Here is a 23,693-nt window from a genome sequence, read left to right on the forward strand (position 1 = left end):
GGCTTCGTCCTGCCGGGGTCACCCCTCATCTTGTGCAGCTCCTTGTGGAGAAGGAAGCTGTTCACCACTGCAATGTCCAGAAAATGGTAAAAAAAAAAGGTCTTGTACCATTTCATGGTTTTGTGGTGAACACTGTAGTACCCAATCAAAGCATCGGACACATCCACGCAGCCCATGCTTCTGTTGTAGTCCACCACAGCGTCAGGAACGGTACCAACCTTAGTCTGCCACACACCAGCCCGTTTCACTTTCCTCCTGACAGTCTGTCCACTGAATCAGAAGATGCAGAGGGAGGCTGAGTTAGTACTGGTGCAGACGTCCGGCGGCGTAGCTTGGATGTTGATGGCTCTGGGGCAACTGTATGCTGATCTGATGCACGTCGTAGCTCGGATGAGGCAGATGTTGATGGCTGTGATCCAGAAGCCATTTGATACTCGTCTTCCTCACTGTGAAAACAAATGTGGAAAAAACAATTACTTTGATTACTTCACTGGATTATTCTTTCAAAAATGTAACTCAAATCAGAAATAATTCCTCCATTTAGCGTGTGTGAAATAACAGTATACATATATATATATATATATATGTGTGTGTGTGTATACTGTTATTTCATATATATGTATACTATAGCGTGTGTGAAATAACCGTATACATATATATATATATATGTATACGGTTATTTCACACACGCTATAGTGTATATATATATATATCTATTTGTATTTTCATTCTATACTGTAGGCGTAGTGTATCTGTGAACGATCCCAAATACAATTCCTTGTTCACATTGCGGCTAGTGCTACGCCAGAAGAAAAAAACCTTTTACATTTTGAACTGGAAGTGGAAAGGGGCTGGGCTACATGAGGTGACTTGAGCCAACAGAAATACACAATAGGTGGGACTAAGAAAGATAATGTGAAAATATAAAAACAAAGGCATTCATTAGGGCTGCAAAATGTCTCCCATTGTAATGGTGATGAGATTTTAAATGCTAACACTTAACAGTTTGTTCTGACTGTGTTTCCTGTTTCCTGCAGACGTCCAGCAGCTGGTGGTGGTTAAAGAAGAGCTTCTCCCTGACCAGCAGGAGTGGAGCACCAGTCTGGACCAGGAGGACCCAGAGCCCCCCCCACACATTAAGCAGGAACAGGAGGGAGAGCAGCTTCAGGAGCTGGAGGAGGCTGATATCACCAAGTCCACTTTCACTCCTGACCCTGTGAAGAGTGAAGATGATGAAGAGAAACCTCAGTCCTCTCAGCCTCATCAAAGACAAACGGAACACATGGAAACAGAAGCTGATGGAGACTCTTCTGAACTTGACACTGGAGACTCTTCTGAACCTGACACTAGAGACTCTTCTGAACCTGACACTGAAGACAGTGCTGATTGGAAAGAGACCAGAGAACCTGCCTCAGGCTCAAACTCACTGAAAAATAGACATGAATCTGTCAGTGGTCCACAACGTAGTGCTAAAAAGAAACCATTCAGCTGCTCAGTCTGTAAGAAAGGTTTTTCACATAGTGGAAGTTTAAAGAAACACATGAGAATCCACACAGGAGAGAAACCATTCAGCTGCTCAGTCTGTAAGAAAGCTTTTTCACATCGTGTAAGTTTAAAGGACCACATGAGAATCCACACAGGAGAGATGCCACACAGCTGCTCAGTCTGTAAGAAATCTTTTTCACGGAGTGGACATTTAAAGATACACATGAGAATCCACACAGGAGAGAAACCATTCACCTGCTCAGTCTGTAAGAACTCTTTTTCACATGGTGGAAGTTTAAAGAGACACATGAGAATCCACACAGGAGAGAAAAAATAGATCTGCAAAGTTTGTGACAAAATATTTAAATGGCGTAATCGTTTAAAAAGACCAAGTGTGTTGGTAAGGGAATACATTTATCTATTTTGTATCCTAATGCCGTTACATGTAATACGTTACTCCCTAAGTCTGTTTTTACCCACCTGCAACCGATTCGCTAATAATCACAAATGTTTATTTCTTCGACCCCTTGAGACTATTTCTTGTTTAATAATCGTTACATCTCCTCAGGACCAGTGTTGGGACCAACGCGTTACAAAGTAATGCGTTACTGTAACGCAACTACTTTTTGCGGTAACTAATAGCTTTACTAGTTACCTATTCCCATTCAGTAACAACGTTATAGTTACTGTGATTTAAATGGGTGCGTTACTGCGTTACATTATGTGATGGAACCGAACCGAATCTCCCTGCGGATGTAACTTACAGGCGAATACAGCGATGTTCTCTCACAGCACCATGGAAAAGTGAAAGTGACCAGAGAGTAGGGATGATTGGTTAACGCGGAATAACATTTCAGGGTAAGCCAATCAGAGACAGAGTTGGGCGGGTCTTGCCTTATGGGGAAAATACACACACACACAAACACTTGCTAATGCTAACACACACACACGGCAACGCTCACCACCAGCACACACACACACACACACACAATGGCAGATGCAAGTATCAGCGAGAGCAGCAGTGCATTTGCAACTTGGAAATATAACCACTATTTTAAATTTGTGGGGATAAAGGACGCAAAAAATCTTACTGTAAAATGTAAATTGTGTGCAGGACGGAAAGCATTGTCCACATAAAAAAACAGCAATGCCAATCTCCTGAAGCAGCTAACTAATGTACATGGGGCTATAAAACTAGTCGCCAAAGACCCCACCGTCTCAACACCGGCAGTGACCCAGATGGAGCAACACCATCTAAACAGCCAACATTTTTTTAAATCGCCACATGTCACCCAGAGTCAACTAAACAGATTGATGTCCAGGTATGTTGTTGAGGACATGCTGCCCATCCCAACGGTCAAGTCTGTTGCCTTCTGAGAACTAGTCAGCAAAAGACAACACAAAAACTTGTATTTGTATTGTTATTATTTTTAAAGTAAAGTAACTTGTTACTAGTTACTTTTATAATATAGTAACTAAAAATGTAACTAGTTACTTTTTTGAGAGCAGTAACTATTACTAGTTACTTTTTTTAAGTAACTTGCCCAACACTGCTCAGGACCAAGTTCCCGTGTCCTGCCTTTCACCTGCTGATCACCCACTGCTCATTTAAGGTGGACTCACCTTTACAAGGGACCAGCTAGTCTTACTGTCTTAATGCAAACGTTTTGTAAAGTGATGCTAGACCAACAACGTGCTGTTGGGTTGTGTGCTCTCTGCAGGACGGTGTCTGTACTCAAAGATTGTTGATGAAATGAGAGCTTCATTCTGTTTATGTTGTCTAAACCAAGGGTTCCCAAACTTTTCAGAGACTGGCGACCCCCCACTATCACGTGGTGACTGGAAGAAAAAGAAAAACGTGTGCACAGGACGCACGCACTAATAGGCGTATCCAAACACGCACATAACGACAACACACAAGAACAGAACAGCCTGACAACCATGATATGATTTTACATATAGCAATTTAATATAAGATAACAGCAGAACTCATGAGTCAAAGTAATCTCCATGTAAATTAGGAGAACATTGTTGCGGTGTAAACTTTAAAGACATAAACTGTAGTAAACGTATGAACATTGTTGCGGTGCATATTTACATTTGGGGAATACGCTATGTTTCAGCGTTAATCTCACCTAATGAAATACTTGCCAACCCTCCCGATTTTTGCGGGAAACTCCCGATTTCATAGCCCTCTCCCGATTTCCTCCCGGGGTTATATTTCTCCCGATTTCTGACAAAATCAGATTTACTCAGGACTGTTTCCACTCGGAATTGAATACAGCTACACCATTGTTTGCTCCAGCGGGGTGCAAAACAGCATGTCCTCATCAAGTTTTCCATCAAAACTGTATCTGGCGAAAACAAGCAGTTGGGCAGAGTTTGACATATCTGTGGATTCGTCTAACTGCAAAGCATATTTCCCTTTCTTCACTCTGTCAATCAGCTGACACTTGATATTCTGGGCCATGTCCGTGATGCGCCGGGATATGGTCCCGTCAGACAGCGGCACTGCTTCCAGCTCCCGTGCCTGTTTATCCCCATGCATTGCCCTACTCATAGCGATAGCAGCAGGTTTAATTAGGGTTTCCCCGATTGTGTGTGGCTTTTTTGCCTGTGCAATTAAATATGCCACCTCATATGATGCCTTTTGAGCCTTGGTAGGGATTGTTGCTTGGTTAGTTATAACTTTCTTTTGGCCTTTCAATTCTCTCTGCTTTCGGCGGAAAAAATCTGCTGGTTTAGTAGCAAGAGAGGGGTGCTTCGTGTTTAAATGTCTGAGCATTTTTACGGGCTTTAAGCTCTCATGTGCAAGAACCTCAGTGCACACTACACATTGGGGATGTCGTGCTTCATTGATAATGAGGCATGTGAATCCGTACTGGATGTATTCCTCTTGATACTTGCGACACTTGAATGAAGGCTTGTCAGACTGCTTATGGACCGCCTTACGGTTGTCGTCTCCTCCTCCTCCTCCTCCTCCTCCTCCTCCTCCTCCTCCTCCTCCTCCTCCTCCTCCTCCTCCTCCTCCTCCTCTTCCCGCGCAAGAAGTCGACAGCCTTTGTGATGGCGGCTCTCCGCTCTCCTCCGCAGCCTTCTCCGCTGGCCTGTCTGCCTTCTCACTAGTTGGTATTAACCAACGTTTCATTTTGAAAAATGTATTAAAGATCTGTTCAGAAGAAATATACTAGTATAGTTGATGTGTGTTTTACTGATATTTACTGTGGTGCTGTAAAGTGACCTTTGAGCTGCAAATGACTGTCGTAAATCTGTCAGAATCAAAATTCCTTTATTTGTCCCGCTTACCTATTAAACAGACTTACATAATACAAAATGTCTATGCACACGTTATTATTATTATTAATAATAATCCAAATTATTATTATTTAAAAATATATTTTATTTTTTTAATTAAAAAAAAAAAAGCACCTCAGGGGTCACATCAAGAGGATTCTGAAAACATCTCGCGACCCCCCTGTCTGTCTGAAGGGACTGTAAAGTGGGGAGGTGCTGCTACCTGTCTGTCTGAAGGGACTGTAAAGTGGGAGGTGCTGCTACCTGTCTGTCTGAAGGGACTGTAAAGTGGGAGGTGCTGCTACCTGTCTGTCTGAAGGGACAGTAAGGTGGGAGGTGCTGCTACCTGTCTGTCTGAAGGGACTGTAAAGTGGGAGGTGCTGCTACCTGTCTGTCTGAAGGGACTGTAAAGTGGGAGGTGCTGCTACCCTGTCTGTCTGAAGGGACTGTAAAGTGGGAGGTGCTGCTACCATGTCTGTCTGAGACTGTAATGGGAGGTGCTGCTAACCTGTCTGCGAAGGGACTGTAAAGTGGGAGGTGCTGCTACCTGTCTGTCTGAAGGACCTGTAGGTGGGAGGTGCTGCTACCTGTCTGTCTGAAGGGACTGTAAAGTGGGAGGTGCTGCTACCTGTCTGTCTGAAGGGACTGTAAAGTGGGGAGGTGCTGCTACCTGTCTGTCTGAAGGGACTGTAAGGTGGGAGGTGCTGCTACCTGTCTGTCTGAAGGGACTAAGTGGGAGGTGCTGCTACCTGTCTGTCTGAAGGGACTGTAAAGTGGGAGGTGCTGCTACCTGTCTGTCTGAAGGGACTGTAAAGTGGGAGGTGCTGCTACCTGTCTGTCTGAAGGGACAGTAAAGTGGGAGGTGCTGCTACCTGTCTGTCTGAAGGGACTGTAAGGTGGGAGGTGCTGCTACCTGTCTGTCTGAAGGGACAGTAAAGTGGGAGGTGCTGCTACCTGTCTGTCTGAAGGGACAGTAAAGTGGGAGGTGCTGCTACCTGTCTGTCTGAAGGGACAGTAAAGTGGGAGGTGCTGCTACCTGTCTGTCTGAAGTGACTGTAAAGTGGGAGGTGCTGCTACCTGTGTCTGTCTGAAGGGACTGTAAGGTGGAGGTGCTGCTACCTGTCTGTCTGAAGGGACTGTAAAGGTGGGAGGTGCTGCTACCTGTCTGTCTGAAGGGACAGTAAAGTGGGAGGTGCTGCTACCTGTCTGTCTGAAGGGACTGTAAAGGTGGGAGGTGCTGCTACCTGTCTGTCCTGAAGGGACATGTAAAGGTGTGAGGTGCTGCTACCTGTCTGTCTGAAGGGACAGTAAGGTGGGAGGTGCTGCTACCTGTCTGTCTGAAGGGACAGTAAAGGTGGGAGGTGCTGGCTACCTGTCCTGTCTGAAGGGACTGTAAAGTGGGAGGTGCGGCTACCTGTCTGTCTGGAAGGGACAGTAAGTGGAGAGGTGCTGCTACCTGTCTGTCTGAAGGGACAGTAAGGTGGGAGGTGCTGCTACCTGTCTGTCTGAAGGGACGTAAGGTGGGAGGGTGCTGCTACTGTCTGTCTGAAGGGACTGTAAAGTGGGAGTGCTGCTACCTGTCTGTCTGAAGGGACAGTAAAGTGGGAGGTGCTGCTACCTGTCTGTCTGAAGGGACTGTAAAGGTGGGAGGTGCTGCTACCTGTCTGTCTGAAGGGACTGTAAGTGGAGGTGCTGCTACCTGTCTGTCCTGAAGGGACAGTAAAGTGGGGAGGTGCTGCTACCTGTCTGTCTGAAGGGACATGTAAAGTAGGGAGGTGCTGCTACCTGTCTGTCTGAAGGGACAGTAAAGTGGGAGGTGCTGCTACCTGTCTGTCTGAAGGGACATGTAAGAGTGGGAGGTGCTGCTACCTGTCTGTCTGAAGGGACAGTAAAGTGGGAGGTCTGCTACCTGTCTGTCCTGAAGGGACAGTAAAGTGGGGAGGTGCTGCTACCTGTCTGTCTGAGTGGGAGGTGCTGCTATCTGTCTGTCTGAAGGGACTGCAAGGTGGGAGGTGCTGCTACCTGCTGAAGGGGACTGTAAGGTGGGAGGTGCTGCTACCTGTCTGTCTGAAGGGACTGTAAAGTGGGAGGTGCTGCTACCTGTCTGTCTGAAGGGACTGTAAAGTGGGAGGTGCTGCTACCTGTCTGTCTGAAGGGACAGTAAGGTGGGAGGTGCTGCTACCTGTCTGTCTGAAGGGACTGTAAAGTGGGAGGTGCTGCTACCTGTCTGTCTGAAGGGACTGTAAAGTGGGAGGTGCTGCTACCTGTCTGTCTGAAGGGACAGTAAAGTGGGAGGTGCTGCTACCTGTCTGTCTGAAGGGACTGCAAGGTGGGAGGTGCTGCTACCTGTCTGAAGGGACTGTAAGGTGGGAGGTGCTGCTACCTGTCTGTCTGAAGGGACAGTAAAGTGGGGAGGTGCTGCTATCTGTCTGTCTGAAGGGACTGCAAGGTGGGAGGTGCTGCTACCTGTCTGAAGGGACTGTAAGGTGGGAGGTGCTGCTACCTGTCTGTCTGAAGGGACAGTAAAGTGGGAGGTGCTGCTACCTGTCTGTCTGAAGGGACTGTAAGGTGGGAGGTGCTGCTACCTGTCTGTCTGAAGGGACAGTAAGGTGGGAGGTGCTGCTACCTGTCTGTCTGAAGGGACAGTAAAGTGGGAGGTGCTGCTACCTGTCTGTCTGAAGGGACTGTAAGGTGGGTGGTGCTGCTACCTGTCTGTCTGAAGGGACAGTAACGTGGGAGGTGCTGCTACCTGTCTGTCTGAAGGGACTGTAAGGTGGGAGGTGCTGCTACCTGTCTGTCTGAAGGGACAGTAAAGTGGGAGGTGCTGCTACCTGTCTGTCTGAAGGGACAGTAAGGTGGGAGGTGCTGCTACCTGTCTGTCTGAAGGGACAGTAAAGTGGGAGGTGCTGCTATCTGTCTGTCTGAAGGGACTGCAAGGTGGGAGGTGCTGCTACCTGTCTGTCTGAAGGGACAGTAAAGTGGGAGGTGCTGCTATCTGTCTGTCTGAAGGGACTGTAAGGTGGGAGGTGCTGCTACCTGTCTGTCTGAAGTGACTGTAAGGTGGGAGGTGCTTCTACCTGTCTGTCTGTCTGAAGGGACTGTAAAGTGGGAGGTGCTGCTACCTGTCTGTCTGAAGGGACTGTAAAGTGAGAGGTGCTGCTACCTGTCTGTCTGAAGGGACAGTAAAGTGGGAGGTGCTGCTACCTGTCTGTCTGAAGTGACTGTAAAGTGGGAGGTGCTGCTACCTGTCTGTCTGAAGTGACTGTAAAGTGGGATGTGCTGCTACCTGTCTGTCTGAAGGGACTGTAAGGTGGGAGGTGCTGCTACCTGTCTGTCTGAAGGGACAGTAAAGTGGGAGGTGCTGCTACCTGTCTGTCTGAAGGGACAGTAAAGTGGGAGGTGCTGCTACTTGTCTGTCTGAAGGGACAGTAAAGTGGGAGGTGCTGCTACCTGTCTGTCTGAAGGGACTGCCGATGGCCGCACCGCTGGGAACTGTGCGCGAACAGCAGCAGTAGATATATATTCATTTATTTAAAAAAAAGAAAAGGGTAACAAAAGGGCACTTTCTCTGGAGGAAGAAAAAGGGCAGGGGCTCAAGCCCACTTTGATGTCATATGTGCACGTGCCTGGTGGGGACATTTAAAGTTTTATTTATATAGCACATTTATAAACGAGCCAAAGTGCTGTACATATAATACAAATAGCCTACAGTAGAGACACTGTATAGCTAATACAACAGCACAGTTTGTTCAGAATATCAGTATGATAAAAACGACACCCTCTGTCCTTAGACCCTCACATCGTACAAGGAAAAACTTCAGGAGAAAACCTACAGTTTAAAGGGAAAAAATGGGAGAAACCTCAGGGAGAGCAACAGAGGAGGACAGACGTGCAATAGATGCCGTGTGTAAATCGAAGAGATAATACATTTTACAGCATATAGACCGAATGTTAGGAAATGCATGTGTCTGTAATAAGAAGATGAATCCACGAAGATGTCAGCTACAATCCTGTGGAAGCCATCAGGGAGGCAGCATGACGAGACCCAGGCAGGACCGCAGAGACATGTTTAGCCACGACCCGAAGTCCACGACTTAATCCAGAACCCGGGATAGAGGATCCAGGACACAGGACTACAGCAAGAAGATCAGCCTTGACTCCGGATCCCGGCGTAGATATAGACACAAAACAAGAAAAATTGTGGCTGGGTTAATCGGAACAAGAGAATACACAGACACAGACAGACAGACGGAAGAACAAGCACTCCCTTAGAATAGGTTGAGGGCAAAGGGTAGCAAGTAAGAGAGTAAGAAACATAGGTGGAGAGGCACACTCAGGGAACAAGTTCCCCACTGGAGCCTTAGTTGGAAATTGATGAGAGATAGGGAGGTACACTGTGTCTACAAATCGTAACACTCCCCGGCCTGTCCAAGCCACTCTACAAACTGTTTCCCTCTAATAAAACTCCAGAGGTTAGAGAGGGAAAAGTTATTGGGTAAAAGTTATTCATTTTTTTTTTTTTTTTTTTTTTTTTTTTCAAAATCTTTTTATTGGATTTTTGACAGACATCACAATAACGATACAGTAGGTACAAACGTAGAAAAGATGATCTGTAGGAGAATTACATAGTTACCCCACCCATCCCACCCTCACCCTCCCCCCACCCTCACCCCTATGGTCACATTATATAAGAAGAAAAAAAAAACATAAATCAAAAAGTTACTAAAACAAAAAACAAACAAACAAAAAAGAAAGGGAATTAAATAAAAGGGGGTCAAAATTACATGAAATAAAAATACGGGTGCTTCTTCATATTAATAGTCAATAAGAGTAAACAGAGAAAGCAAATAGAGTAATGATCAATGTATTAGGGAGACAAGGAAAGGGGAAGTGAAAGTCTCTCCCCCCCACCAGATTCATTCACACCTCATCAGCATCAGGGTTAATCGTAAGGTCATTGATTAGCAGTAGTAAGGGATTCCAGGTCTTATGAAAGAGTGTCAGGGATCCTTGTAGTGAAAATCTTATCTTTTCTAGATTAATGCACTGTAATAGGTCCTGTATCCACCTGTCATGTGTGGGTGGAGAGACGTACTTCCACTTAAGGAGAATGGAGCGCCTGGCCAGCAGGGTTGTGAAGGCGATGACCCGCTGGGTCGTGGTGGGCATGTTCTGTGTTGGGGGGACGCCGAATAAGGCAGTTAGAGGGTTAAGGGGTATGGGTGTGTTAAGGGCCTGTTCAAGGGTATTGAAAATACTAGACCAGAAGGCCTTCAGGCTGGGGCATGACCAAAACATATGTGTGTGATTGGCAGGAGACTGCTTGCATCTGTTACAGGCATCGCTTCTAAGAGGGAATATTCTGGCTAGTTTAGCATTGGTAAAGTGAGCCCTGTGTAGCACCTTGCACTGCATTAGACCGTGCCTAGCACAGATAGATGAGGTTTGCACCAAACGAAGAATGTCCCTCCAATTAATGTCAGATATGTCTACACCCAATTCACCCTCCCAAGACTGTTTTACAGATGTAGTAGAGGCTAGGTCAAAGGAGGCAAGTTTCCCATAGATAGTAGATACCAGCCTTTTTTGGTCACAATCAAGGGTGAGAAACTGGTCAATTCCTGATTCAGGGGGGCGGTTGGGGAAATGGGGGAACTGCTTTTGAGCAAAATGCCTAATTTGGAAGAAGCGGAAAAGATGACTGTTTGGCAGGTGATACTTGGCTGACAGGGATGCAAAGTCAGAGAAAACCCCATCCTTGTAAAGATTGTTGATTGTGACAAGCCCGTTGGCAGCCCACATTTGGAAGGTGGGGTCCGAGCAGGATGGAGAAAATGAGTGATTATTTAATATCGGAGCTTGGATTAAGGCTCTGTGTAAGCCATGTTGCCTTATGAATTGAAGCCAAATCTTAATGGTACTGGTAACAATTGGGTTGACTGAAATTTTGTGCGTCATTATGGGAAGTTGGGAGCAAATCACAGAGTGTAAGGAGCTAGAAGAAGAGGAGATCTCGATGTGAATCCATGGTGGGCTGGAGTTAGGGGTCTTTGGGACAGTCCAGTAAAGGAGTCGGTTAATGTTAGAGGCCCAGTAGTAGTGGCGGAAGTTCGGGAGTGCCAGACCACCCTCCGACTTGGGGAGCTGAAGAATAGATCTTTTAAGACGGGCGGGTTTGCCATCCCAAATGAACGCATTTAGTTGGCTGTCAAGACTGGTGAAAAAAGATTTATTGATGCAAATTGGGATATGCTGGAAGAGATATAAGAATTTCGGCAGAATTACCATTTTAATAAGATTGACACGGCCAACAAGGGATATGGGAAGTGAAGACCACCTAGATAGGTCAGATTTGCATTTAGCTAAGAGTGGTTGGAAGTTTTTGGGAAAAAGATCTTTAAAGGAGCTAGTGATGGACACTCCCAAGTATCTGAAGCCGTCTGAAGCAATATTAAAGGGAAAAGTGGTTGGGGGGAGTGTCTTCGCCAGTTGGTTCACAAAATATAGTTCACTCTTTTGGAGATTTAATTTGTAGCCTGATAAACGACCAAACTGCTCAAGGATTGACAATATAGGAGGGAGAGAGGACACAGGATTGGAGACGTATAGGAGAAGGTCATCCGCGTAAAGGGAAAGTTTGTGAACTGTACCATAGCGAGTGATGCCCTCAAACCCATTGTGGCCTCTGAGCCATATAGCTAGAGGCTCGATGGCTAAATTAAACAACAGGGGAGAAAGCGGGCAGCCCTGGCGTGTTCCACGTTGGAGATGGAAGGAAGACGATTGAATGCCATTTGTGTTTACTGATGCAGAAGGGGAGGCGTATAAAAGCTTAATCCAAGAAATACATTTTGAGTCAAAGCCGAATTTTTCTAAAATGAAGAACAAATAGCTCCACTCCACCCTATCAAAAGCTTTTTCCGCATCGAGTGAAACTATGACTTCGGGGACATCGGACGAAGGCGAGAAAATAACATTAAGTAGCCTCCTGGTATTGAAGAAAGAGTGTCTCCCTATCATAAAGCCTGTTTGGTCTAGCGGAACTATAGAAGGTATCACGAGTTGGAGGCGGAGGGACAAAATCTTAGCCAGTATTTTACAATCGACATTTAGGAGAGAAATTGGTCTGTAGCTGCCACAAAGAATAGGATCTTTATCCTTCTTCAATAGTAGAGAGATGGAAGCCATGCACAGGGTTTGAGGCAGTCTGCCTTCTTTAAGGGAATCGTTATACATCCTTGTAAGAATTGGGGCCAAAAGAGACGAATATGCCTTATAAAATTCGACTGTGAAGCCGTCCGGACCAGGGGATTTCCCATTTTGCATAGATTTGATGGCTTCCTGTATCTCTAAAGTGGAAATGGGGTCCCCCATTCCGTCTACGTTAACTACATCAATTTGGGGGAAAGTTAAGGAGTCAAGAGGATTTGGGTTTATTGTGCCAATTGTGGGGCATTCAGAAGTGTACAAATTATTATAAAATTCGAAGAAAGACTTGTTTATTTCAATCGGATCGGAGACTAAATTACCTTCGGGCGACTTTACTTTGGGGATTAATCTGGAGGCGTTAACTGCCCGAGCCTGTTGAGCCAGAAGCCTCCCCGCCTTGTCCCCTTGTTCAAAAAAGCGCTGCTTAGTTTGCCTCAGTTGTCTCTCGACTACACTCGTCATTAAAAGGTCATGTTCCAAATGTAATAATATGCGTTTTTTATATAAGGTCGGTGAGGGGGAGGAAGAATACGTTTCATCAAATCGGAGAAGTTCTTCCAAAATTGCAGACAGCCGGACCCTTTCATCCTTTCTTAGTTTGGAAACATACGATATAACCTGCCCACGAACATAGGCTTTGAGAGCCTCCCACACTGTTCCACAACTTACGTCAGCAGTGTCATTAATTTCGATATATAAACGAATCTGTGAATTAACAAAGCTCTTAAACTTGTCATCTGACAGCAGGTGGGAACTGAACCTCCAAACCTTGGCGGGAGTGACACTAAGAGGGAAGTGGATGTCAATTGATACAGGGGCGTGATCTGAAGTGGCTATAGGATGGTATTGACATTGCCATTGCCACATTGCCATTGAAGCGCTGGCAAGGTGTAGCAAGCTGTCGTCCAGCAGAAAAAAATCTATTCGCGAAAATGTGTGGTGGACGTGTGAGAAAAAAGAGAAAGCTTTACTTTGAGGGTTTTTAAATCTCCAAGGGTCTGAGATTCCTAATTGTGCTGCATAATTTGAGACTGCGTTGGCAGATTTTGAGAGAGTGCCAAGCTTAAGGGATGACCTGTCGAGATTCACATCTTGAATCAAGTTAAAATCTCCACCCATGATTATGCGGTGATTGTCTGCGTTCGGGATTTTAGCAAAAAGGTTCATAAAGAATTGGTCATCATCAAAGTTGGGTGCGTAAACGGAAACCAAAATTACAGGCATGCCCTGCAAAATACCTGAAACTATGACGTAGCGGCCATAATTGTCAAGAATAGTATTTGTTGGTACGAACATCACACTCTTGTGAATAACGATGGCCGCACCCCTGGCTTTACTAGAGAATTTTGAGTGGAAGTAATGGCCCATCCACGCCCGCTTGATGCGAAGGGTATCAGACGTTTTAAGGTGTGTTTCTTGTAAAAATATAATGTCCCCTTTAAGGTGTTGCAGTCGAGTCAAGACCTTACCAATTTTAATAGCTTTATTCATTCCTCTGGTGTTCCAGGAGATCAGACGTACACTTCTGCCAGCAGTCGTCATACTGTTAGTCATATGGAAAGTCTAATGAAGGAGGTCTGAAGCCGTTGTGCTTCCTGAGGACTGAGGAGAGAAGAGGAGTGGTGGGGGGGAAGAAGAAGACCGGGGAAGGGGAAAAAAACAGTACAAAAAAACAAGCGAGGGGAAAAAACAATAGACAAACCATAAACAAAACAAAACCCATGAACCCAAATGTGACCATACCTGGAGCATCCCCAATACAAATACAAACCTTGACTGAGCGCTATAGCTCAAAGCTCAACAACAGAACTTATCTTCCGGGGTCCCATTCCCTATACTAAAAGCGGGAAGCCCATTGTAACATGGAAGAGTATCAAAGTGAACAAACAAAATAAAAAACTCAAGTGTATGCATAAAATAGTAATTATAAAAACACCCATAGTTGGGTAAACAGCCTGCCAACATAAGCATAGTGGGGGACAGTAAGGCACTGACATAGATCTCAAGTAACATACATAAATAAAATAAGGCCCAGAGATCAAGTAAAACAGAATGAAAAATGCACTTTAAGGTTTAAAACCCACAGAAGGAATCAGTTCAAACAGCATTCAGAACAGACCACGTAACTGGGTCCCATGTAGTGTAAACAGTAGGGCTGTGCATTCATGTTCATAGCAATATCAGCACTCGGCTAAAGCTATCAGTGTAAAGTGCACGTACAAAAAGTGTCCAAGAAAGCAGAGTGCAAAAAAAATAAGTAGTAATAGTCTCTTTACTAAACGTCCCATCCGACGTGTGAGTTATCGGCATCGTTAGTGTTCAGCGTCAGGACGAATAGATGCTATGTAGCCTTTAGCCTCTGCCACCAAGGAGAATCTCTTCTTACCTCCCTCCTTAGGTACGATGGAAAGCTTCGCCGGGAACAGCAGGGCTGGCTTGAGTCCTAGGTTGTAAAGCTCCGCCATCACCTCTCGGTATGTGTAGCGCTGTTCCATCACTTCGGGTGCGTAGTCTTCGAAGATGGCGATGGGGGTACCCTAGTATTGTAGCTTGCCTCTCCTGGCCCGGGCCTCGCGGATAATTGCCTCCTTCTGCTGGTACCTGTGGATCCGAATGATGACCGGCCGTGGCCTTTGTCCCGGCTTGGGCTTGACGGTGAGTGAGCGGTGGGCCCTGTCGCACTCCGGCAACGAATCAAGGACACCCTCGCCAAGGACCTCCATCAGCAGCTTCGGGAAGAATGTCGAGGGATGGGGGCCCTCAATGGATTCTGGAAGACCGACAATTCTTATATTGTTGCGCCGGCTGCGGGACTCGAGATCAGTGACTTTAGCCAGCAGCTTAGCATTGTTGCCCGTTAGCGTAGCACAAGTAGCCTCCAGGGCTGACATGCGTTCGTCCTGCAAGTTAGCATTGGACTCGAGCGAAGCAATTGTCTCTCCGTGGTCTGACACAGTCGCTTGGATTCGGTCTAGCTTCGCTTCGAGAGATGAGATGGCAGACTTAAAGTCGGCAGAGAGAGCTCTACGGTGGTCTTCAAGGAGGCTAGCTATGTCCGCCATGCTGAGTTCGTTGCTAGCTAGCTCGGGGCTATCGGTCCTGGCGTTTTGTTGATTTGTTTGGCTTCTCGTCGATTTGGGCGGCATACTACGGTGGCGTTGTGAGCGGAATAATATTATTGTTCACTTGGATAAAGTTAAAGAAGAGTTACGGGCTTCGGAAAAGTTAAAACATAAAAGTTTGCGGGAGCAGGACTAAACACGTCTCTACTCCGTCATGCCCAACCGGAAGTCCTAAAAGTTATTCTTGATAAGAGAAGCCTAAAAGGCCAGGGAGAACAAGTGAGTTTTTAGTGTTGATTTAAAACCCCCCAGGGTCTGGGCCGACCTCACATGGAGGGGCAGAGTGTTCCAGAGCCTGGGGCCAGCTGCTGCGAATGCTTGGTACCCTCGGGGTTTGAGCTTGGTCTTAGGCACTACCAGCAGCATCTGGTCAGCCGACCTTAAGGCTCTGCCTGGGGTGTAGCAATGGAGGAGTTTGACTATATAGGCCGGAGCCAGCCCATTTAGGGCTTTGAAAACGAATAAAAGGAGTTTAAAATGTATTCTGAACTGAACTGGAAGCCAGTGCAGTGAGGCCAGAGTTGGGGTGATGTGGTCACGCTTTTTGTGACCAGTGAGAAGACGTGCAGCTGCGTTCTGAACTAGCTGAGGCTTGGTCCATACCCACATACAGAGCATTGCAGTAATCCAGTCTTGAGGTAACAAAGGCGTTAATAACCCTTTCTAGGTCTTTAAAAGATAACAACGACTTGGTCTTAGCCAATAGTCGTATTTAAAAAAAGCAGGTCTTGGCTACGGTGCTGACCTGCTTATCAAATTTAAAAGCGCTATTGAAGGTCACTCCAAGGTTCATGACAGAGGGTTCATGACAGAGGGGAGGATGTTTTTATTGAGGGAGCCCAGAATATCAACCGGAGAGGCTGGATGTCGGGGTCCAAAAAAGATGACCTCGGTCTTGCTCTCGTTGAGGTTGAGGACATTTTGGCTCAGCCAGGATGTAATCTCTGTTAAGCAGTCCTTCAACTGCTGTAGTGAGTTGGCATTTTGATTGAGAGGCAGATAGGTCTGTACATCGTCAGCGTAACAATGGAAGGGAATATTATGTTTTGTGAGAATTAAACCTAGGGGCAGTATGTACAGTAAAAAGGATGGGGCCCAGAATCGAGCCTTGGGGAACCCCACAGGTAAGAGGGGCTTTGGCAGAGGAGAAGGCACCTAGCTGCACAGAGAAGCTACGGTCTGTCAGGTAGGACCTGAACCATGCAAGGGCAGAGCCTGTGATGCCTGCGGACTGTTCAAGCCGTGACAACAGGATGCTATGGTCCACAGTGTCAAAGGCAGAAGTCAGCTCTAACAGCACCATCAATCAATCAATCAATGTTTATTTATATAGCCCAATATCACAAATGTTACATTTGTCTCAGTGGTCTTCACAGTGTGTACAGAATATCAGTATGACAATACGACACCCTCTGTCCTTAGACCCTCACATCGTACAAGGAAAAACTTCCGGAGAAAACCCACAGTTTAAAGGGAAAAATGGGAGAAACCTCAGGGAGAGCAACAGAGGAGGGATCCCTCTCCCAGGACGGACAGACGTGCAATAGATGCCGTGTGTACATTGAAAATATAATACATTTGCAACATAGGTAGTCCAAATGTTTGGAAATGCATGTGTGTATAATAGGAAGATGAATCCACAAGGATATCCATCCAGGACCTATGATCCAGGACCACAGCCACGACTCAAGATCCAGGGCTCGCGATGCAGGACACAGGAGCGCAGGATCATCCATGACTCCGGATCCCGGCGTATATAGACACCAAAAAGAAAGACATTTGGGGAAGCTGGGTTCATCGGAACATGAGAGTACACAGGTATAGACAGAGAGAAGGAAGAAGTAAGATGTCCCCCGACAAACTAAGCCTATATCAGCAAAACTAGGGGCTGAATCTAATCAGCCCTAACTATAAGCTTTATCAAAAAGGAAGGTCTTAAGCGCACTCTTAAAAACGGATAGGGTGTCTGCCGCCCGAACACAAACTGGAAGCTGATTCCACAAATGTGGAGCTTGATAAGAAAAGGTTCTGGCTCCCATTGTACTTTTAGAGACTCTAGGAACAACCAACAACCCTGCATTCTTGGAACGCAATGCCCTAATAGGACAGTAGGGTATAATGAGTTCTTTAAGGTAAGATGGCGCCTGCCCATTAAGGGCTTTGTAGGCGAGAAGAAGAATTTTAAATTCTATCCTGTGTTCTATAGGGAGCCAGTGTAAGGCAGCCAGAACAGGAGTAATGTAGTCCCTTTTCCTAACTCTGGTTAGTACACGAGCCGCAGCATTTTGAATCAGCTGAAGCGACTTGACTGACTTATTGGTACACCCTGATAATAAGGAGTTACAATAATCCAGCCTTGAAGTAACAAATGCATGGACTAGTTTCTCTGCATCGGTTTGAGGCAAGATATGCCTGATTTTTGCAATGTTACGTAGATCGAAGTAGGCGGTCCTTGAAATTGATTTTATGTGGGCGTTAAAGGATAAATCCTGATCAAATATACTGAACAAAAATATAAACGCAACACTTTTGTTTTTGCTCCCATTTTTCATGAGATGAACTCAAAGATCTAAAACATTTTCTATATACACAAAATAACCATTTCTCTCAAATATTGTTCAAAAATCTGAAAAAATCTGTGATAGTGAGCACTTCTCCTTTGCCGAGATAATCCATCCCACCTCACAGGTGTGGCATATCAAGATGCTGATTAGACAGCATGATTATTGCACAGGTGTGCCTTAGGCTGGCCACAATAAAAGGCCACTCTGAAATGTGCAGTTTTGCTTTATTGGGGGGGGTCTGGGGGGGTCCGAAATCCAGTCAGTATCTGGTGTGAGGGGTAGAATTAGGGTTAGGAGTAGGGTTAGGGTTAGGGTAATGTTGTGAATTGAGTGGCCCATGGTGGTGGTGGGGTTATGGTATGGGCAGGCGTATGTTATGGATGACGAACACAGGCCACTCAATTCACAACATTACCCTAACCCTGCATCAAACTCTCAATCTGACTAGTGTTGCTAACGTGTTTCCAGCTAGCATGCTAAGCTAGCTCCTATAGTCCGAGGTAAACGATCCAGAACAAAGAGCACACAGTCCATTCGGAGGTTTATCCAGACACACAGATGATGGATCAGTAGAGCTGGAGCTCACACACACTTTCTCAGGAACACAGAGAGAGAGAACCGTAGCGAGGAGACGCGGCACGTGGATCCAGGTTCTTCTTCTTCTTCGTCTTCTTCTTCTTCTTCTTCTTCTTCTTCTCTCGGCTTTTGGCGGATTGCAAACAGCTTTAAGGTGCATACCGCCACCTACTGTACAAGAGAGTGTATCACCATATCATCCTATCACCACTTGTGGAATTATACCATTGTGTTGTTTACGTTGTTTTAAATTCTTCCAATCAATCCTGTTCCACTCAAATACTTAAGAATGGCCTTCCTGCCTCTCTTACCCCCTCACCTTCTGTTCCCAGTGTCCCCATCAGGCTCCACTCCCTTCCTGCCTCTCTTACCCCCTCACCTTCTGTTCCCAGTGTCTCCATCAGGCTCCACTTCCTTCCTGGTAGCTCTGACCCCCTCACCTTCTGTTCCCAGTGTCTCCATCAGGCTCCACTCCCTTCCTCCCTCTCTTACCCCCTCACCTTCTGTTCCCAGTGTCCCCATCAGGCTCCACTCCCTTCCTGGTAGCTCTGACCCCCTTTAAAATGTTACACATCTTTCTGACATTATTCGTGTAAAACAACTTTTAAATCTGATTCTTACATTTAGAGATATTAAACATTGTTCAGACCTTGTTAAAGAGGCCTTCTTCAGATGTTAACATTAACTAGAGTGCGTGATGTCACAGCTAGAGGGTAAGAAATCTTGAAATGTGCCTTCATATTTTTTTTAAACTGCCATAATTCCCAAACCCTACATTCCTGAGACATAACTTTTCATGACAAACGTAGGAAAACATCTCGTAGCTTGAAAAAAGACAAATAATGAAGCAATAATAATTAAACAAAATGCCTCTTGAGGGCATGAAGTGACAACAACTTTCAACATGCCTCCATTAAAGCCCATTGTAATGTCAGGCTGATATTCCCTCACGGCAGCAGCCGCACACCTTTAGTTAAACTGCCAAAAAGGCCACATTATTAATGAATCATCAGACTACATTAATATTTTAATAGTAAAACAATAAAAGCAATGAATGATAACACTTTACTTTATTCAACATAAAAACAAATGAACCTTAATAAGATATGGATATTAAGAAGGCCTTCAAAAGTGATACTGATGTATTGATGAAAGGCCGGCATTTTTTACGTTTGCTTACCAAATAATGTAGAATCTCGCAAATACACAAAAAACAACATAGTATAGTATTTGGAATATGTGCAAAAAAAGACATACTGTAGCATAGCATGTCCAAACTTCGCACAAAAACAGCATAATACAGTACGTTGAATGCAGGCAAAAAAACACAAAATACTTTAGTCTGTCAGAAATATGAAAAACAACATATATGTCCAAGAAATATGTTGAAAATATGTAAAAACAAAAACCACAAAAAAACACGTTTGGTTCTTTGATCAAATATTTCCTCAACAGAATCTTAAAGCTGGACTGAGTTTGATTAAGGGGAGGTTATCCTTTAACTTAAGTAAATAAGTTCTGAACTAAGTTTCTCTATAACATGTGATGACTATGATCTGAAAATATCTAAAAGGGAAATGTGTCTCGTAAGCAAAGCAATCAGTGTTGGGTCCCTTTAACCAATAGTATAGTACCAACAGTGAATCACATTGTGTATTCATACCAGTAAGTAATGACGTAGTGGGTCCAAAAATAATCACTTGCACTTTCATTATGTTGCTATATTCCCACAGGTATGTTGATGTGTTCGTGGAGCTCAAACAGCTTTTCATTGGTTAATAAAGGTCTCGTAGAGCTGTAGTTGGAAGAGCAGATCTCCTGACAGCTGACAGATGAATACAGATGAAGAAGCCAGGATATTACTGCAGGCAGGAACTTGTTTCTGTACAACAAATCAGATTTAGATCTACAATCACTGAAGTGTCCTCTGTTGTCTCTGTAGCATGGAGTCCCGCTGCCCTCTGGTGGCTGACAGAGGAAGTGCAGAATGCATTTCCTTTTATTTCCCTCTCATTTGTTTACCTGCCAAATCCAGAACTGGAAACACATTAAACATCATAATGTCGGTATTCAGCGTGAGAAAAACATAGTGTACAACATTGTATTCAACACAACCTTTTATCTTATTCCTGTAGGAATATTTGTTGTTGATCAACTTTTCATTATCAACTATTTTCTACCAGCAGAAATGCCTGACAAAGAGGATTTGCAGTCTTCCCTTGGTTGGTTTTGAACTCGGGTATTTGGACTGTTGGTAAAACAAGCTGTATAGTATTTCACATTTGAAGCTCAGGGAAATTGCAAAAGGCGTTTCAAACTATCTTCTGAAATGCTATAAACAAAAATGTTTAATCGAGGGAGGAGCCTGTGAGTAATTGGCAGTGTTGGGACTAACGCGTCACAAGTAACACGTTACTGTAACGCCGTTATTTTTGGCAGTAACTAGTACTCTAATGCATTACTTTTTAAATTCAGTAACTCAGTTACCGTTACTACACGGTGCGTTACTCCGTTACTGCGTTAGTTTTTTTATATAGTCAACAGCCAGGCGAACAGAGATGAGAACTGTACTTAAGTACAGTACTTGAGTAAATGTACTTAGATACTTCCTGTGTCACATGCGGAGACGGGCTGTGGGCGTGTTTGTGTTGTTTACTAACAAGACTATCATGGCGGCGGCGGAGCTCAAGTCTAGTTTCTCCACCTGGAGATATTCTCACTATTTCACTTTTGTCGAGCACAAAGAAAAGAACGTTTTAGTTAAATGTAAGTTGTGTCCTGGCGGGTCAAAGATCCTATCTACTGCCCAAACCAGTCATTCAAATCTCTTAAAACATCTGCAAAAACAACATGCTGGGACGAAGCTAGTAGCTAAGACCACAGAGACTCAGCCGACGCCACTCCACCTCCACCTAAGCAACAGCGGCTGGATTTTAACCGAGGGACTGCTAGCCAGGGAAAAGTCGATAAAGCCATTGCACGGTATGTTGTAGAACACATGCAGGCTATTGCTACAGTGGAGTCACCCGCTTTCAGGGAGCTAGTTAGCATGATAGCATGTCCGGGCGGCACACGGCATATGGGACGGAACACTTTTTCCAACTACCTGGAGAAAGAATATACAAAAATGGAAAGCCAGCTAATATCGATGCAATCCAGATTGCATATAATGCATGTCAAGTTGATCAACAGATTGTATTATTCTCCAATGCAATAACAGTACTGAAATGAAGGCTACAAGGGCATCAATGGGAGCCCTTTTGTTCAAGTACCGAAAACGTTACTTTTCACAGTAACGCATTACTTTTGGGTGTAAGTAACTCGTAAAGTGACTGAGTTACTTTTGATATGAAGTAACTAGTAATGGTAACTAGTTACTGGTTTTCAGTAACTAGCACAACACTGGTAATTGGTAATATCGTCTCTACCAACTTTCCAGAATATTCTGTTTTGAAGTTTCTCCAGAGACCCTTACTTCATGTGTCTCTAAGTCTTGGGGAAAAGTTCTCGATGTTTGAACTGATGATTAGACTGTCCTGCATCGACAGCTAAAACTTTAGTCACAACGTTGGAATAACTAATGACCCAAAATCAATACAGCATTGTAAACGCGACAAGTAGGGCAAATCTTTTTTAATAGTATTTTGGTCTATTTCTTATTATTGAAAATGCACCTGTTTTTTTATTGAAAGGTCTATTTTTAGCAGCTCTAGTAACACCCGCCTCCTTTTATGGGATTTGAGTGTTTTTTGCATTTCCTATTTATATTTTTATGAAAATCCTGCTGTTTTTATCGTAAAATCTTGTGTCTTTTCAATTGCTTTCATATCATTCAACCCACTCCAAAGAATTTGTATAAGAATAGGCAGGAAAAGGAGGACAAAATCTGCCGTTTTTTAACCAAAACTCTCTTTTGAGTCGTCACCCTCGAGCCAAATCTGGGCTGAAGTCGAATAGTCCATTTAGCTAACGGAGTGAAATGACCCGGAAGTCCCTCAGTGGCAGCCATGATAAGAGCTGATTCTCGAGATGAAAGGAAAGGAGGTTTCAAACTTCCTTTATAACCTCCTTTAGCTTAGGAACCACTGGACCTCCCTCACCGGAATAAGGAGAGGAGAAAATGCTGCCCCACAATGCATTGCAGCCGCGGCATGTGCTGTCACACACACAGTCGGCCGTTCACGGAAACAACCGATTATGACGGAGAAATGATATCATGAAAGTTACGGTGCTTATTAAGCTTTTTAAAACGTATGTGGTAAGTTGCCAAAGTGCTTTGTTCTGAACGTTCATCAGTATTATAATCAAAGAGAGAAATATGAACGTTAGTTTTTACTGAAATGATCAAATAAAGTCAACATTTCACAGAGCTGTGTGGGGTTTGTTCAACTTTTAAAAGATGTTTGAATGGTGATATACACAGTGATAGATGTTAAGGACTAACGTTTATAATAAATACATCTGTATTGATTTAAGATCTTTTCATCAATCATACGTATTGGGATCATTTGTATTAATGTGGACCGGAGGGAGAGGGGGACGAGCAGAAGCTTCACTTTCCTTTTTATTTCAATTCCAGCTTTGGTCCTGAAGAATGTGTTTCTCTGTTGTCCACGTTCATAAAGCATAAAGCAACAGCATCAGAGCACAGAGTCTCTAGATGAGTTCACAGGAGTCCCTCGTTCTTATTGAACATCCATGTTGTAGTCCGCTGTATAGAGAACTGTAGTTTCCATAGTTTCCCCACAGCAGCAGACGCTCATTCAGGACGTCCGCTGGCGCATCAGAAACACGTGGGATAGTGAAAGTGCAGTCGATTCTCTAAAGTACCGCAGTCTCTTCTCCTAAGTCCTTTTGAATTCTCCTATCCACTATCCCTTAACCCCGTGACCTTTCACTCAGAGGTCAAGGAATAGACGATAGGGTTAGAATTTAGGAGCTGATTTTTGGATTATCCGACTGCAACCCTGGACTTTGTTTGTTTGGCTTCTCTACGTACTAAACAGTATGTACAATATATGAAAACGTCAAACATCCTATACCCTTTTACTTCGGGAGATAAGAACCAATCTTGTTTTTAAGGCAGTGCTGACAGCTCAGAGAATTAAACATAGAAAGTATTCTGTCTTCGCCTAAAGGACTTTTCCTTTCTTCCCTGGAGGCACAGAGGCATGAGTTTGCATGAATATTAACTGACTAATATATTTCTAATGCTTTTAATCTAATCATCGTTTAGATATTTTTCTTCCATACTCTTACTTTGGCAGCTCTCCTAACATTTTTAAACCTGTTTTTCCTATTATAGAATCTACTCAGAACTGCTCTTAAGAAGATTGAACCATCTCGCACAGCTAGAGCGTTAAGATTGTGGAATCTGTTAGTGTGCGCGTGTAACCGAGTTATAAGGGGTGGTGTAACATCCTGGTTAAATTGGAGAATTACG

This window comes from Gymnodraco acuticeps, unplaced genomic scaffold (genome assembly GCF_902827175.1).
Source record: "Gymnodraco acuticeps unplaced genomic scaffold, fGymAcu1.1, whole genome shotgun sequence".
NCBI lineage: Eukaryota > Metazoa > Chordata > Actinopteri > Perciformes > Bathydraconidae > Gymnodraco > Gymnodraco acuticeps.